This window comes from Mya arenaria, chromosome 12 (genome assembly GCF_026914265.1).
Source record: "Mya arenaria isolate MELC-2E11 chromosome 12, ASM2691426v1".
Lineage (NCBI taxonomy): Eukaryota > Metazoa > Mollusca > Bivalvia > Myida > Myidae > Mya > Mya arenaria.
The window spans coordinates 56,409,485-56,423,158 of record NC_069133.1 but is presented as its reverse complement, the minus strand read 5'-3'; the positions used below and the strand labels follow the sequence as shown (position 1 = coordinate 56,423,158).

At 35.7% G+C, this 13,674-nt stretch overlaps 1 protein-coding gene across 4 annotated transcripts in view; it reads right to left on the bottom strand.

Moving 5' to 3' along the window:
- The window catches only part of LOC128211593 (leucine zipper putative tumor suppressor 2 homolog), a 51,825-nt gene extending 39,990 nt beyond the window's left edge, over nucleotides 1-11,835 (bottom strand). Inside the window, exon 1 of one of the 4 annotated variants that reach the window (XM_052916570.1) lies at nucleotides 11,568-11,835. The gene's annotated coding sequence lies outside the window, so the exon portion shown is untranslated. Of the gene's footprint in view, nucleotides 1-386; nucleotides 481-805; nucleotides 823-7,554; nucleotides 7,685-11,567 lie in introns of those variants that run through there. The other 3 variants (XM_052916569.1, XM_052916573.1, XM_052916572.1) reach the window with 3 other exon arrangements.
- Nucleotides 11,836-13,674: the final 1,839 nt, after the last annotated feature.

Genomic DNA, 13,674 nt, shown 5'->3' with positions numbered 1-13,674 from the left:
AAATAAACTTAAAATAAATGAATGTACAATAACAAGGGACGAAAATACAATAAGACACCCCGGCTTAATTACTGTTCACCTGCAGACTTTGCAAGGTAAATATATCCACTGAAAAGCCCAATCTCACAGACAGTGATACCCACATGCAACCTGTTTACATTGAAATAAATTGACAATCATAAAGAAATTTTCGTAAAGGTTTGGCTGAAGTCGCTATGTGTCACAGCCAGTCTTTAGAGCATGCACAAAACATACATGTATGTACATCATTGGTACCATGCAGGAAATTCTCTTTCCCTTCTTTGACCTCCTACCAACAGCCAGCAGCCATCAATTATCAACAACAGCATGATAAATCACAGTAATTATCCAGAAACAACAATTACCTAAGCACTGCTGATAAGCCATCATCTCAACTATTTCCTTTCATGAGAAGTACTAACAGCTCTGTTGAAAAATAAGAATGATTATTCCTATATTTCTCCTCAAAGGAAACAATCTGATTGCATTTCACCAACAAAAAATAGTGATTAAGATATTTCTGGCCAAATTCTTTGAGTTTTTCTTGTCATCACAAATAAACATTCTGTAATAGTTCTTGATAAACTGGCTGTGACCCAAATAAACCATTTTCTCTGAGATTTGTTAGCTACTAAAATTAGTTTTCACATTGATATGAATCTACATGGAATGATTACACCAACATATGTTCCATCAATAACAATAATAAATCCACATCCAGCAAGTATATTTTGGCAAAACAACAAACTACTAAATTCCATTAAACCATTTTTTTCCTTTTCACCTCTTTCTATGATTCCAGGAGTCTAAGTGTTGCCCATCCTGATATTCAGACAAACAGATCTCTGATACATGGCCATATCATTTTAGGAACTTAGCACAAACTTTGATGAATGCCAGTTGGTCCAATTTCTGTATAATGCTTCAATCAAAGGTCATTATAATGATTATCCAGTTATTCAGCAGTAAATATATAAAAACCCTGTTGAAAGTATCCATCATACTTTATATGATACAAAAGGCCAGTTTTCCATGAATGGCTGTTTGCTAATGTTCCAATCCATTTCCATATACATGTATGCATATAACCGTGTTGTTTTTTTTAAAATTATGAACATGCTTACACTTTAAGTTTGCAAATCTATTTTTATGTTTTAACTCAAGAAATAATAATCAGGAACAGAACTAAGAAAATAAGTTTGGCTGGGTTACTGTAACCACAGCACTAATTTTGTTTGGAATGAAAATATCTAAACACCAAAATGTTTTTTAAAATCATGTGAAATGCACAATCTCTAAAAGTCCCTGGCCTGATATTTTCATCACACACACGCTGGCACGCACGAGCACGATCCATGCGTCACATGTCCACTGAACAATAACCTACGGTCACTCTTATAACCTCGGACCTTCGACCTCTTTAATCGTTATATGACCTTGACCTTTCAGTAGTTTGGCTGGATTCGGATAAAATAAAAAATCGTTTTCTTTAGGGATCTCTATACTCTACCATTGACTAAAATTCATGTACCTGACTGTTTCCTATGTATGTTTTTTTCCAGCTTCGTCAACGAATTCTGCTATAAAGTGTACCACGTGATACACATTTTCTTGGGACGTCATACAAACAAGTGTAATTTCTGGGGAAAAAAAACTGAACATCATTTAATTCTAATGATTGTAATTTTGTGGGTTGGCATCCGAAGGTAAGTGTTGCTGTTTTTCTTTTCAGAAGTAAGTTACTGTCCAGGGGCGGATCCAGGAATCGCCGTTAGAGGGGGTGTATCCTTTTAACCTGTGCCCTTCCCTCAGAAAGGAAATTTATTCGGTGTAAAGTGTTGGCAGGGGCGTTTGGGAAAATTTTACAATTTCTAGTCCGAAATGGTGCATATTGGGCGTATTTTATTACTTTTCTTCTCCTATATTGAAATAAAAAGTAAATTTGGACGATTTTGGGGGCTCCCTACCCCCTTGAAGCCGATAGTGCTGTCCTTTTTACAACCTGTACAGATTTCTTATCACTGACGATTGCTTGTAGCTAAATAGTTATAAGTTAACATTGTTTTATTTAAATCATTCTTAAAAAGCACGTTTGTTCATCCTTTTTATCCAAAATGTAAATATTTAAATCTTTTAGACAGTTGGTAATGGTAATTTGAGTTGATTAGTATGGCAGTAATAAATCATCCTTTGGCGGGAAAGTTCCATCAAATCATTGAACCGCCACTGCATATATATGCTTTCTTTTTATGACAATAACCGGCACACATCCTACAAATAGAAGTCAATCATGCAGCGTGTATGATGTCTGATTATATTTCAATCAAGTACCCTCACTGAGAAGATCGGTTAAGTAAATTATAGTTAATCATGCTGGCTTTTAATGAAGCATGCCTCCAGATAACTTAAGTCAGCCATTCTGCCTCCTTAGCTACCAATTAACCTACTTTTGCTGCCGTAAGCTACCTCTGGTATCATGGGTCAGGTAAAATCAGACTTTTAAGAGAACATAAATTTATGAAGAATAACAGGTTTTCCAATGGAATCTACAGCGTCTGAGGATAGTTCAGTAACCTTTATGTTGCTAATGCAAATGTCATCAAAGTTCCCTTTGGACAGACTCCAACGCCTGACAAGTTACATTAAATGAACACGTTGCACATTCTGCATACTAGTTAACGTTCCCACTGCAGTTTGGTCTTTTGAAGATAGTTCCAGGAAAGACGTCAATGTGTTTTATTACTCCAGTTTCTACAGTTAATTGGCATCTAGTGCTTGTTTAATCAGCCCGAACACAGCCTGTATGCATTCACATGTGGAACTGTCTGTCATTTGGCTGTTGCCATACATCTTGTTTAGAGCTCCATCAAAGAGGACGGAAACCAACAATAACCTGATTGAATGGTAGCAGTCTTTGTGTTGTCTCGGCCTATAAGGTGCGTACATGTATAAGAACTTAGAACTACTATTGTATCGTTGTTTTTTCCTTTACCAGTATATTGAGCTTAAAGATAAGAATAGCACTGAGGTCCTAAGACATTTGCAGTGATCCATGTGCAACAAATGTAGTGGAGGAATGTGCGAAAAGGCGAAGGTCGGTAACAATTTGGATGTCGTGAAGGTTTCAGTCGATTTCATTCGGTTCAGTATTATATTGTTTTGTTTACCTTGCAGGTGCCTGGACAACTTTGCTGGCATTAATTCCTTTAAAATGCAATACAAATAATGAGCAATCATGACGTGCTTTTGGAAGCCAGACAAATGCTTTGTTTACTGTTTGGCTGCGATGCGGAGTGAAATGTGTTGTAATGAAGTAATCGACATTGACAGGTGAGCTACCAACAATTTGAAATGCATGCAGAGAAGTAAACGCCATGTTTGTTTTGTCTGAATGATTCACGATGATAAGTAAAACAAGTTGGTTATCATAGTGTGGAGACAAAACATCTAAATTCTCTGACAAATAATAAACCGCAAGGTCTTGCGATATATTGAGCGTTAAAACTTCGTTATTTGACTTCATGCCAAGTTAAACAAGCATCTTATAATTTGTGTTCTATCATGTGCCAGTATTTTCAAATATTTTTTCATCTAGTTTCTATCCAAAAAACGGACACAGCTTCCACCGACGAGTACAAAACTAGACAACCATACATGCGTCATTGTCATTGCTTGTCCTTATAAAAATGAGCCGTCTATTATTCCACAAAGCTGACTGTAACATGATATGGATCAGCCTTGTCTCCTATATATCATTTCGGACACGGGCGGTCATTGAGTGGTCACTTTAGTGGACAAAGGACCAGTGGCCTGCTGCGAGGACAAGGGCAGACAGCAGATAGGCTCAAGTTTCCATCATTCAATTATAGTATAGCCTTCAATTAATGCTGACGCTATTATAGCATTAACGTTTGAAGAAGTGTGCATACATGTATGGTAAACAGAAGCCTATTACAGACAAATTTGGATCTACTGAATACCAATGGGTGTTGAGATCGTATAAATGTATATGCGTGTCTTCATCCTCACCGTATTAAAATCAATCAAACCATTGATATGAAAGCACGTACATGTTTAATGCGTTCCATGCGCGATGACAGGCACGATTCAATTGAAAGCCACACCGCTTATCAGCCTTCTTAATAAGTCCGTCTGTCAATAGGCGATATGCAAGAGTTACATGCGTACTTTTTTATTATAACACTAAATGTTTATTTTTAAAGCAAAGGACTCTCGGTCTTAGTTATTGTTCCGAAATGAATACACATTTACGATGTGAATACAAAATTATGTGCAAGTTAATAACCTATTAATGATGACAAGTCAACAATGAAATCATGAAGAGTAATGTGTTAACATGAACCACTATCGGTAGCCACATAAACATGGCCAATGAAACGAAAACATGGACCAGAGCTGGTGCCAAAAGTAATGGACTTATCTACAATTCTCATTACAGTTGTATTGATAAGTGGACGGTGTGTTTAAATTTCTAATTAAGGCCAGATTAAGGCTAATTATGCACTTGCAGGTCATCACTGTCTGACGCCAGACTGGCCGAACCTCTACCCCAAACTGTTTGGTTATGTCATACATACGTATTGTACTCAAGCGGGTATACCTTATGCTTATAACAATGTTTTACCATGTCTACATATAATCAGAGAAAAGTGAAAAAAAGAGTAGTATACCGTAGACAGTGTGTGTATACCACGTGATATATTACGTCATATATGCTACGTCGGTATGCAACTTTTTGCTTAAAATAAAGACTTAAATCAAAGATAACTTTTCTTCAACTGCACCATTTGAAATAAAACAAAGGGCAGTCTATGCCGTTTAAAAAGCCCCGTCTTCGTTTTATTAACGAAGTTTCATAAGGTGATTACTTTTATCAAACACTTCGACAAACCTGTGTCCGAAATAATGTTTTGACAGTGCTCCGTCAGACGGCCGTATTGTGCAAAGGTTTTTCGAAGTGTTTTAAGAAACTAAACTTGCAATCAAACTCCGGTAAAAGACCGAATGCGGGGCTCCGTAAGCGGCGTAGACTGCGCTGTGTTTCATTTAAAATGGTGAAAAAATAGTGAAGTTATCTTTGTTTAATGTCTTCTTTCGCACAGGCATCTGAATCATTGTTTGTCACTTAAATGTTGTTTAAAATCATTTTGGGTACACACAATGAGATAAACAACACATCTGAAGATATTTAGTGTCTTTGAAAAAGTTTCTTTTTTGTATAACAAAAACACTAAATATCATCAGATGTGTTGTTTATCTCATTGTATGTACCCAAAATGGTTTTAAACAGCATTTAAGTGACAAACAATGATTCAGATGCCTGTGTTCTTTCGAAGCAAAATATTGCCTTCTGACGTAGCATTTATGACGCAATTTATCACGTTGTATACACACACTGATAGAATCTTTACCGTTCTATGGGTTTACAGTATAGTATCTGCCACTGTTGACAGTGCACAGTCTAACCTAGGAACCAAACCAACACAGCCAAGCATTCTCGGCATGCAGTCTGTGCTTCTCTCTGGACCAGAATATAAACCCAACCAAGCATTCTCGGCATGCAGTCTGTGCTTCTCTCTGGACCAGAATATAAACCCAACCAAGCATTCTCGGCATGCAGTCTGTGCTTCTCTCTGGACCAGAATATAAACCCAACAGAGCATTCTCGGCATGCAGTCTGTGCTTCTTTCTCTCTGGACCAGAATATAAACCCAACAGAGCATTCTCGGCATGCAGTCTGTGCTTCTCTCTGGACCAGAATATAAACCCAACCAAGCATTCTCGGCATGCAGTCTGTGCTTCTCTCTGGACCAGAATATAAACCCAACCAAGCATTCTCGGCATGAAGTCTGTGCTTCTCTCTGGACCAGAATATAAACCCAACAGAGCATTCTCGGCATACAGTCTGTGCTTCTCTCTGGACCAGAATATAAACCCAACCAAGCATTCTCGGCATACAGTCTGTGCTTCTCTCTGGACCAGAATATAAACCCAACCAAGCATTCTCGGCATACAGTCTGTGCTTCTCCCTGGACCAGAATATAAACCCAACCAAGCATTCTCGGCATACAGTCTGTGCTTCTCCCTGGACCAGAATATAAACCCAACCAAGCATTCTCGGCATACAGTCTGTGCTTCTCTCTGGACCAGAATATAAACCCAACCAAGCATTCTCGGCATACAGTCTGTGCTTCTCCCTGGACCAGAATATAAACCCACCAGTGTGGTCTTCGCGTCTCTCTGAACAACCATGCATATGGTCACATTGAAAGCGAACCAAGAATACTCGGTATGAAGATTACGTTTCTCTCTGAACCAGGATGTATGTAACCGAAGACCAAGGTCCGAAGTAACCACATATTCAAAAGTTGTAGATTTTCGCTAAATCGTATTGAATTGCTTTTATCATTTTAGAAATGAGTACTTTAACTCTACATAATTTCAGACAATTGTACGGCAGGCACGCCTCAATATGTTCTATTTGCACATCATTTCGTCTTTCCGATTATCATATCCTTGAAGATTCGAGATATCATTGAGATGGGCCATTTAACCAAAATACAAGTATTGTCATTGAGATTTCTTTATCGTTTAATGACTTATTTGTTCAATACCCTCACCCCATAATCAGTATGTTAGCACAAGTGGGAAAAGATCTAATTTTGAGTGACAAAATTATTCAATAATATTTTTAAAAGTCGTTGAAATGAAAGACCATTATTTCAGTGAAACATACACCGTCTCTTATCAAACGCTTACATCAGGTCGAAATAATTTGGCCCTGTTTGCGTAGCTCTGAATAGCATGTTAACTTTAATAAACACAAATGCAAATCACACTTTTACATTTCCTGTAGCCCAATTAAATGCGCATTTGTTGTTAAATGATTGCGCCCTTGCCAAAATGATTGATTGCACGTCCTTTCTTTACATTGGAATGATTTGCATCGGAGCGGATTGAATGGTTTCAAACGTGTTTAATTTGTGACAAGTATTTTTGCCATTTCGCGTTTTATTGATCAATGTGGTTGTATCACAGTGTTCACTGCACAGACTTTAATTTATATTTGCTTCAATAATTATGCGTGGACATACATGATGTATATGACCTGGCAAGTAACACGACATTCGCAAGCAAACATGTGATTGTATGGATATGTCTTTCTTGTTTGTTCAAATAATGGGCAACTGCACTATCCACTGTTTGCCCTGCGACAACAAAGAAAATGCACATATACTTTATACCTACAACTGTCAGACCATGTTGGCACAGTTGTAGTCTACGACTGGTCCTTTATAACCTAACAGTTACCAGTATATAAGTGGTGATCATAATTGTATAACAAAATCAATTTAGTCAGCATTTAATTAGATTAACAAGCATTCGTGTTTAAAATCTGGCGATCCTTCTATAAAGCACAGTTATACGTTTCACCAGAATTTTCGAAAAAAAAGTACAACTTATCTTCTATGAACTGTATTAATTATCAAGAAGCAAATGCATGAAACATACCCATGGTTATCCAGCAAAAATATGGAAATATTCCCAGAAAAGATATGCACACTTGTATATGATCCAAATGTTTGTAAACGAATCCAGTGATCTGTCCAAGTCAGCAAGCACATTCTAGTGTTTATCTGGGAAAAACCTGTCTGCAGTATAGAATGGTGCCCAAAGAGATTCTTGTATGTATGTTTTATAGTTCTAAAACAGTTGCCACGAGATACATTGTACATAACAGCCAAGTCCTACAATCAATTCCTTACTGTAAAATACACAACAAGAATGGAAATTATACGGTGGATAATGTTTGAGTACTCTTAAACGTTTAAGTGTTGTATTTTAATTTATTTGACCCCACAAAATGCAACAAATAGATCGAAAGGAATCTATAATAACTTGAATATGAATAACTTTTTTAACGAGCGATACGATTAACTTGCGAAGAAAACGCAAGAGGTCAACTGAAACTATCCCTAACCCTTTAAGTACAGATAATATTTTAAACAAACGTTGAGGTATCAACTTTTAAGGCAGACACCCGTTCCCTGTACCAGTCTAAAGTCTGATAAGCACAGCAAAATTTCTGCCAAACTCAGGAAAGAAGCCAGGACACATTGCATGCTATCTCTTCCATAAAGATTCGAAAATTCACTCTGACATTTCATCCATCAGTGTTTGGACAGGTACATTTTCCATGGAACTAAGCATGTCTTAATTTTGTTAGGCTGTTTCGGGGTATCAAACTTATTATATACTTTTTGTACGTGACCTTTATGACCTTAAAATGTCATTGATCTAATTAACAGAAAGTTTGTTATGGTTTAACTAACATTGACACAAACTACAAGCATTTTTTAAAGTTTGTATGAACAAGCTCAAAGTTAATGGAGCAAAGACGGAAGATTGCCCATGCTGTGGTAGCGTCCGACATGTTAAGACCTTATCGCTCTTGATATTTTAAATCTTTGTATATTATTTGCTTCAATATTTTCTAAATAGTTCGACTGTAAATTGTACTGTTATTGATTATTACTTGTTTAAAGAGTAATGTATATTTATAAGTTATTTGTATTACTTTATACACTGTTATATTGTCTGAATCTGCTACAGATTTACAGAATGCATTCTAATTGGGTGTTCTTTTCAAAAGTGGTTGGTTAAACATAATACAATATTTCCAAACGGGCAACAAAGGAAATACAACTTAAAAAATTAAAATATTCATTTTGAGCTATTTTTTTTTTATTTTTTTTTTTAACAAGGTGTTCAAACTTATTTATTGCATGGTTGTGAATGCAGGGCAGTTGGTAATAAGAATATACTTGAAAGTGTTCAATTGAAATTCTGAAGTGTCATTAGTGCAGAATGCCCACTTCTATAATATAGAGTGAAACAAGCCTTTGTAAAAAGAAATAGACTTACGATTTGTCAATTACTGGTCTTATTATGTGCCTTAGACTGAAGGCTATAAATATAGCACAATAAATCTTGATTTTAAATTGACTTTTCCATCCTGTTATAACTGTCAGTTCTAGTACAGTAGTTTTACCGGGATACTGTAATGTAAGAGGCCATTCTGGACTTGTTAAAGTTTGGCAAAGTCTAAATTACAGAAAATGCCATCTTTGTGAAATTGATCTATTGGCGACGACTTTCAGTACTCCTTTAGTGTTACCAATTACAGTTGCCTTTCGTTCACTTTGCTATGCTTCTTTATAATACAGAACAAAACAGAATGGAACACAAATTATTTCAACACAACATTTCATCCGCATCAATGATTTTTTTTATAACTCATGTCCATTCAATTGCTTGGATGTTGTCGTAAGTTTCATGAACAATTGAACTCTAATTAAAAAAAAACAACACATATATAAGCAATACACGTACAATTCAGTCAATGTATTAGTGGTGTTCTTATGATTCAGAAAACTACAAAGTTATGCTGTAGTAATCTTAAACCAGACGTATTGTTTTTGCTAAGTACTAACAAATTAACAATTCATAAGCTACAAAGAGACAAAACATAATTATGTTCATTGCAATGCATATTTGGTACTGTATGTACGCTTTAACCTTTCACAAACTAACAGTTACAACACATCTAGTTTTTATTAAGTTTATGTTTGAGGCATTCAAGTTTTTATTAAACTTGTACTTCCACCACGTTCCATGTACCGAAAGGTATATAGTTTATTAATAAATTGTCGGTACACCCATTTCGCGTTTTCAAGCAATAAAATAGTGGCCGTATTTTTCAGTGTGTGTATACCACGTGATAAATTACGTCATATACGCTACGTCGGAAGGCAACATTCTGCTTAAAATAAAGGCTTAAATCAAAGATAACTTTTCTTTTACTACACCATTTTAAATAAAACAAAGGGCTGTCAATGCCGCTTACAGAGCCCCGTCTTCGTTTCATTACCGAAGTTTGACAAGGTGATTAGTTTCATCAAACACTTCGACAAACCTGTTTCCAAAATAATGTTTTGACAGTGCTCCGTCAGACGGCCGTATTGTGAAAAGGTTTTTCGAAGTGTTTTAAGAAACTAAACTCTTAATCAAACTCTGGTAAGATACCGAAGGCGGGGCCCGGTAAGCGGCGTAGACTGCGCTATGTTTCATTTAAAATAGTGAAGAAATAATGAAGTTATCTTTGTTTAAAGTCTTCATTCGAAGGAAAATACTGCCCTCCGACGTAGCATTTATGACGCAATTTATCACGTGGTATACACACACTGTTTTTATAACCGTTACATGGTATTATAAACTTATTTTCGATATTTCTAAAAGACATTGCTTCTGGTACTTGTTGGCCCTGCACATGAACTCTATAGCATACATTTCCTAAGCTCCAATTAATACACTGCAGTGCTGACACATGTATTGACCTGCACGTCCTGATGGTCTACTCCCTTCCCTTTTATTGTCCTAAAGCTTCTTTACGACGTAATCCTGACAAGCTACATACATTATTCACACTCATTGTATTTAACAATGTTCTTCCAACCTGACACAAATATTGAACACGGATTGAAGACGCTTCAATTTAAACAAGATTAAAAGTTCATGTAAACCCCTTTGGGAACTATTTGAATGCCAGTGGAATATCAAGAATGAAATCGGAAATGACATTAGCCATTGAAATTGGAGCCTAATTCACAGAACTCAGACTGAGTGTATTGTTATAAAATATCGTTATTGTCTGCAAACATTTCCTTTCTTAAACGGTGCATTATTACTCATCATATTGAATTTTGCTGAAATCAGCAATTTGGAACTGCGAAAACATCCCTCAATATGACAGGAGGGTTTAACTGTTTCCATGTCAACTTGAGAACCTAATTTGAAAAGGTTTTGTTTCTATGATAAATAATCCTTAGTCTTGTCTAGTTTTGTATAGTTTTAGTGCATCTATCACTCGATGTGTTTTTTAGTCAAGAGACGCTTGTATGTCGTCGTCTCCGAACATTTGCCCAGTTGAATTTTTTACGCTAATAACAAAACACACATATTTTAACCAAGATATATGATTATAAGACAAACTTATAACATTTTGAATAATTAAAGAACCTTTCCAAAAATATTTAAACTCGCTATGGTGGCCTACTTATGAGGCACGAAACCTCGCAAAGATTAAAACGTCACTTTTTTCTCCACCGGATTCATTTTCGCTGATGACGTCACAATCTTAAATTAAACTATAACAAAACAACAGTATATATGATTTCTTCATAAGCCACTCACTAGTTTCTTAAGCTAATGTTTTCGGAGCTTAAAGTAATATCAAACCACCTACCTCTGTGCGTATATCTCCATTTCGCGTATATAATGTGAATATAATATAAATTATTGTCTAGTAAATCATTCTTACAATGAAAAACGCCGTCTCTTTATTGCTGTAATTCTAGTACTATAAAATGACATATAGGAAGATTTTCGATAATGAAAATTGATTTCGTAACCCGTAAATGGGAATAATAAAGATGCATAAAATCGTAAACCTGACCTGAACATACCTGCTTCTTCCCTCGTGCATACAGAAGGTATTAAATCCACTCACAAATGCACTTTAACGTAAACTCCGTAACCTTAAGAACTTTTAAGTATATTATATTGAGAACAACAGAACCTCTATATGCCACGTTCAGGCAATATCCTTACGTCGATACAAACACTTCGGCAGAAGGAACTACTGTTAACGCTTTTCCCAAACTGCTCGTTACAAAATTTCAGTCAATAATCTCTGACAATGGTTTCGCTTTGCATTTTCACTTTCTCTCCTTTGTAGAAAAATAAATATTTCGCCAGTTTTCGTCAACAGGGAGACTTAAACTGCCAATTATACTGCCAGTGAGGACAAAGTTATCTTTAGGAGCCATCCGAACGGAAGAACGATATCACTCGAACACAATTGAACCAAAAAAGGAGTCAGTTAACGACGCTTAACCACTGAGTTATTGTACCACTGAGCGATACACAGGAAGTCCTTTGTTCATTATTGAGGAATAGATAATAAAAAACATGACCCGAAAATGAATTGTTTTTCAGTGGTGGAAAACAATGAATGAAACCCTTACTAAGTTTATACATACATAGATAGTCATGCTTTTTCAAAACTGAATACTTCAGACAGGCCATAACACGATTTTAAATAAACGTTAATTATTGTTAAAGTGACACTCTCATTCAAAATCAATACATAAACATGTATAACAAACATACATTTTGAGTGATAAATCTTTAACTACTAACTAAATAATGCATTTATCGAAAATATTAAGCATTGATAACAAGATTGTAACCGTCTAATCAACAGCTGAAAGCGCAAAAAATATTAAATGATTGGTGAATGTTAAAAGATTTACTGTGGTCCTCTATAGCCTCATAAGGTAGAAATACCGTGTTTTATGCTCGTTTCTTTTAAATTAAACTCGGTTTCCTTCGTAAGAACCTCTATTTTCGACATTTGTTCATCCTTTTCGGAATATTAAAACAATGTTATTAATATGGTCTATCTTATTTGGGAATAAGAGTGCACCTTTAAAGGCGCACGCTATAGGTTGATGATAAAAAGGTTAATTTGAGTGCGTTATCGTATTAAACGAATTTGTATTTAATGATCATAACTTAAAGATGCACTCTCACAGATATACCATCTGCACAACTGTTTTTTTTTTGTCTTGTAAAGAGCAATATTTTGCGTAAATATCTGCAAACCAATAATTTAAGATTGCTGACAAAAAATCAGATCGTAGATTATCATATTTTCGTTCAAAAATTAATGTTTTATGGCTTAAAAACTAACGGTCTAAGAAAAACACATAAAACATCAATTTTTGAACTTAAATATAAAAATCTGCGATCTGTTTTTTTGTTAGCAATCTTATATAACAGGTTTCCATGGATTTTCGCTCGTTCCAAGGAAAACAATAAAAAAAGTTGTCAAAACGTTCAATCTGTGAGAGTGCAGCTTTAAATGGCATATGGTGGCCACCTAGCTATTAAAAACACATTTATATAGGCTAATACTTTTTATCTGTAAAGAAATCTTATCACTTTAATCAAATGAGTTAAATAATAATAATGCATTAAAATTAAAAAGAAAATCTACCTATATTGTGCGCCTATAAGCAGCTAAGTAAGGTCTTATATAATTGAAAATTGAAACGCATTGCAACCTCGAGGGATGCCTGCAGGACTGTTGTAACTACCTGCCTGTATAGGAGGACTTACTACAGTATGGCGTGCACGCCACCGCATGCACGCGGTGTGTATCTCACACGAATTGGGATGATTTGTATATAATACATTGTACACTAATTTGAATATCCCCATTTATATATCTATTTGTATGAGTGCGGCGAGATTGAAAACAAGATGTGACCCGAAAGAAGTGCCGACGTTCTTACTCGGCGTTGACGACATTATAGTTCGACGTCATTTCCATGTGGTTTATATAACGTGTCGTTCAGGCATTCAAATTTAAAACCACGCCTGTTCTGGTCAAAGCATGGCATCTTTTCATGCGATAATGACTTAAATCGTTTTCTTTTGCAAAGCTTACAGAAATGTTTTCTAGTTGGCTGTCATCTTAACGAAAGTTCAGAAAGTCCAAGAAAACCT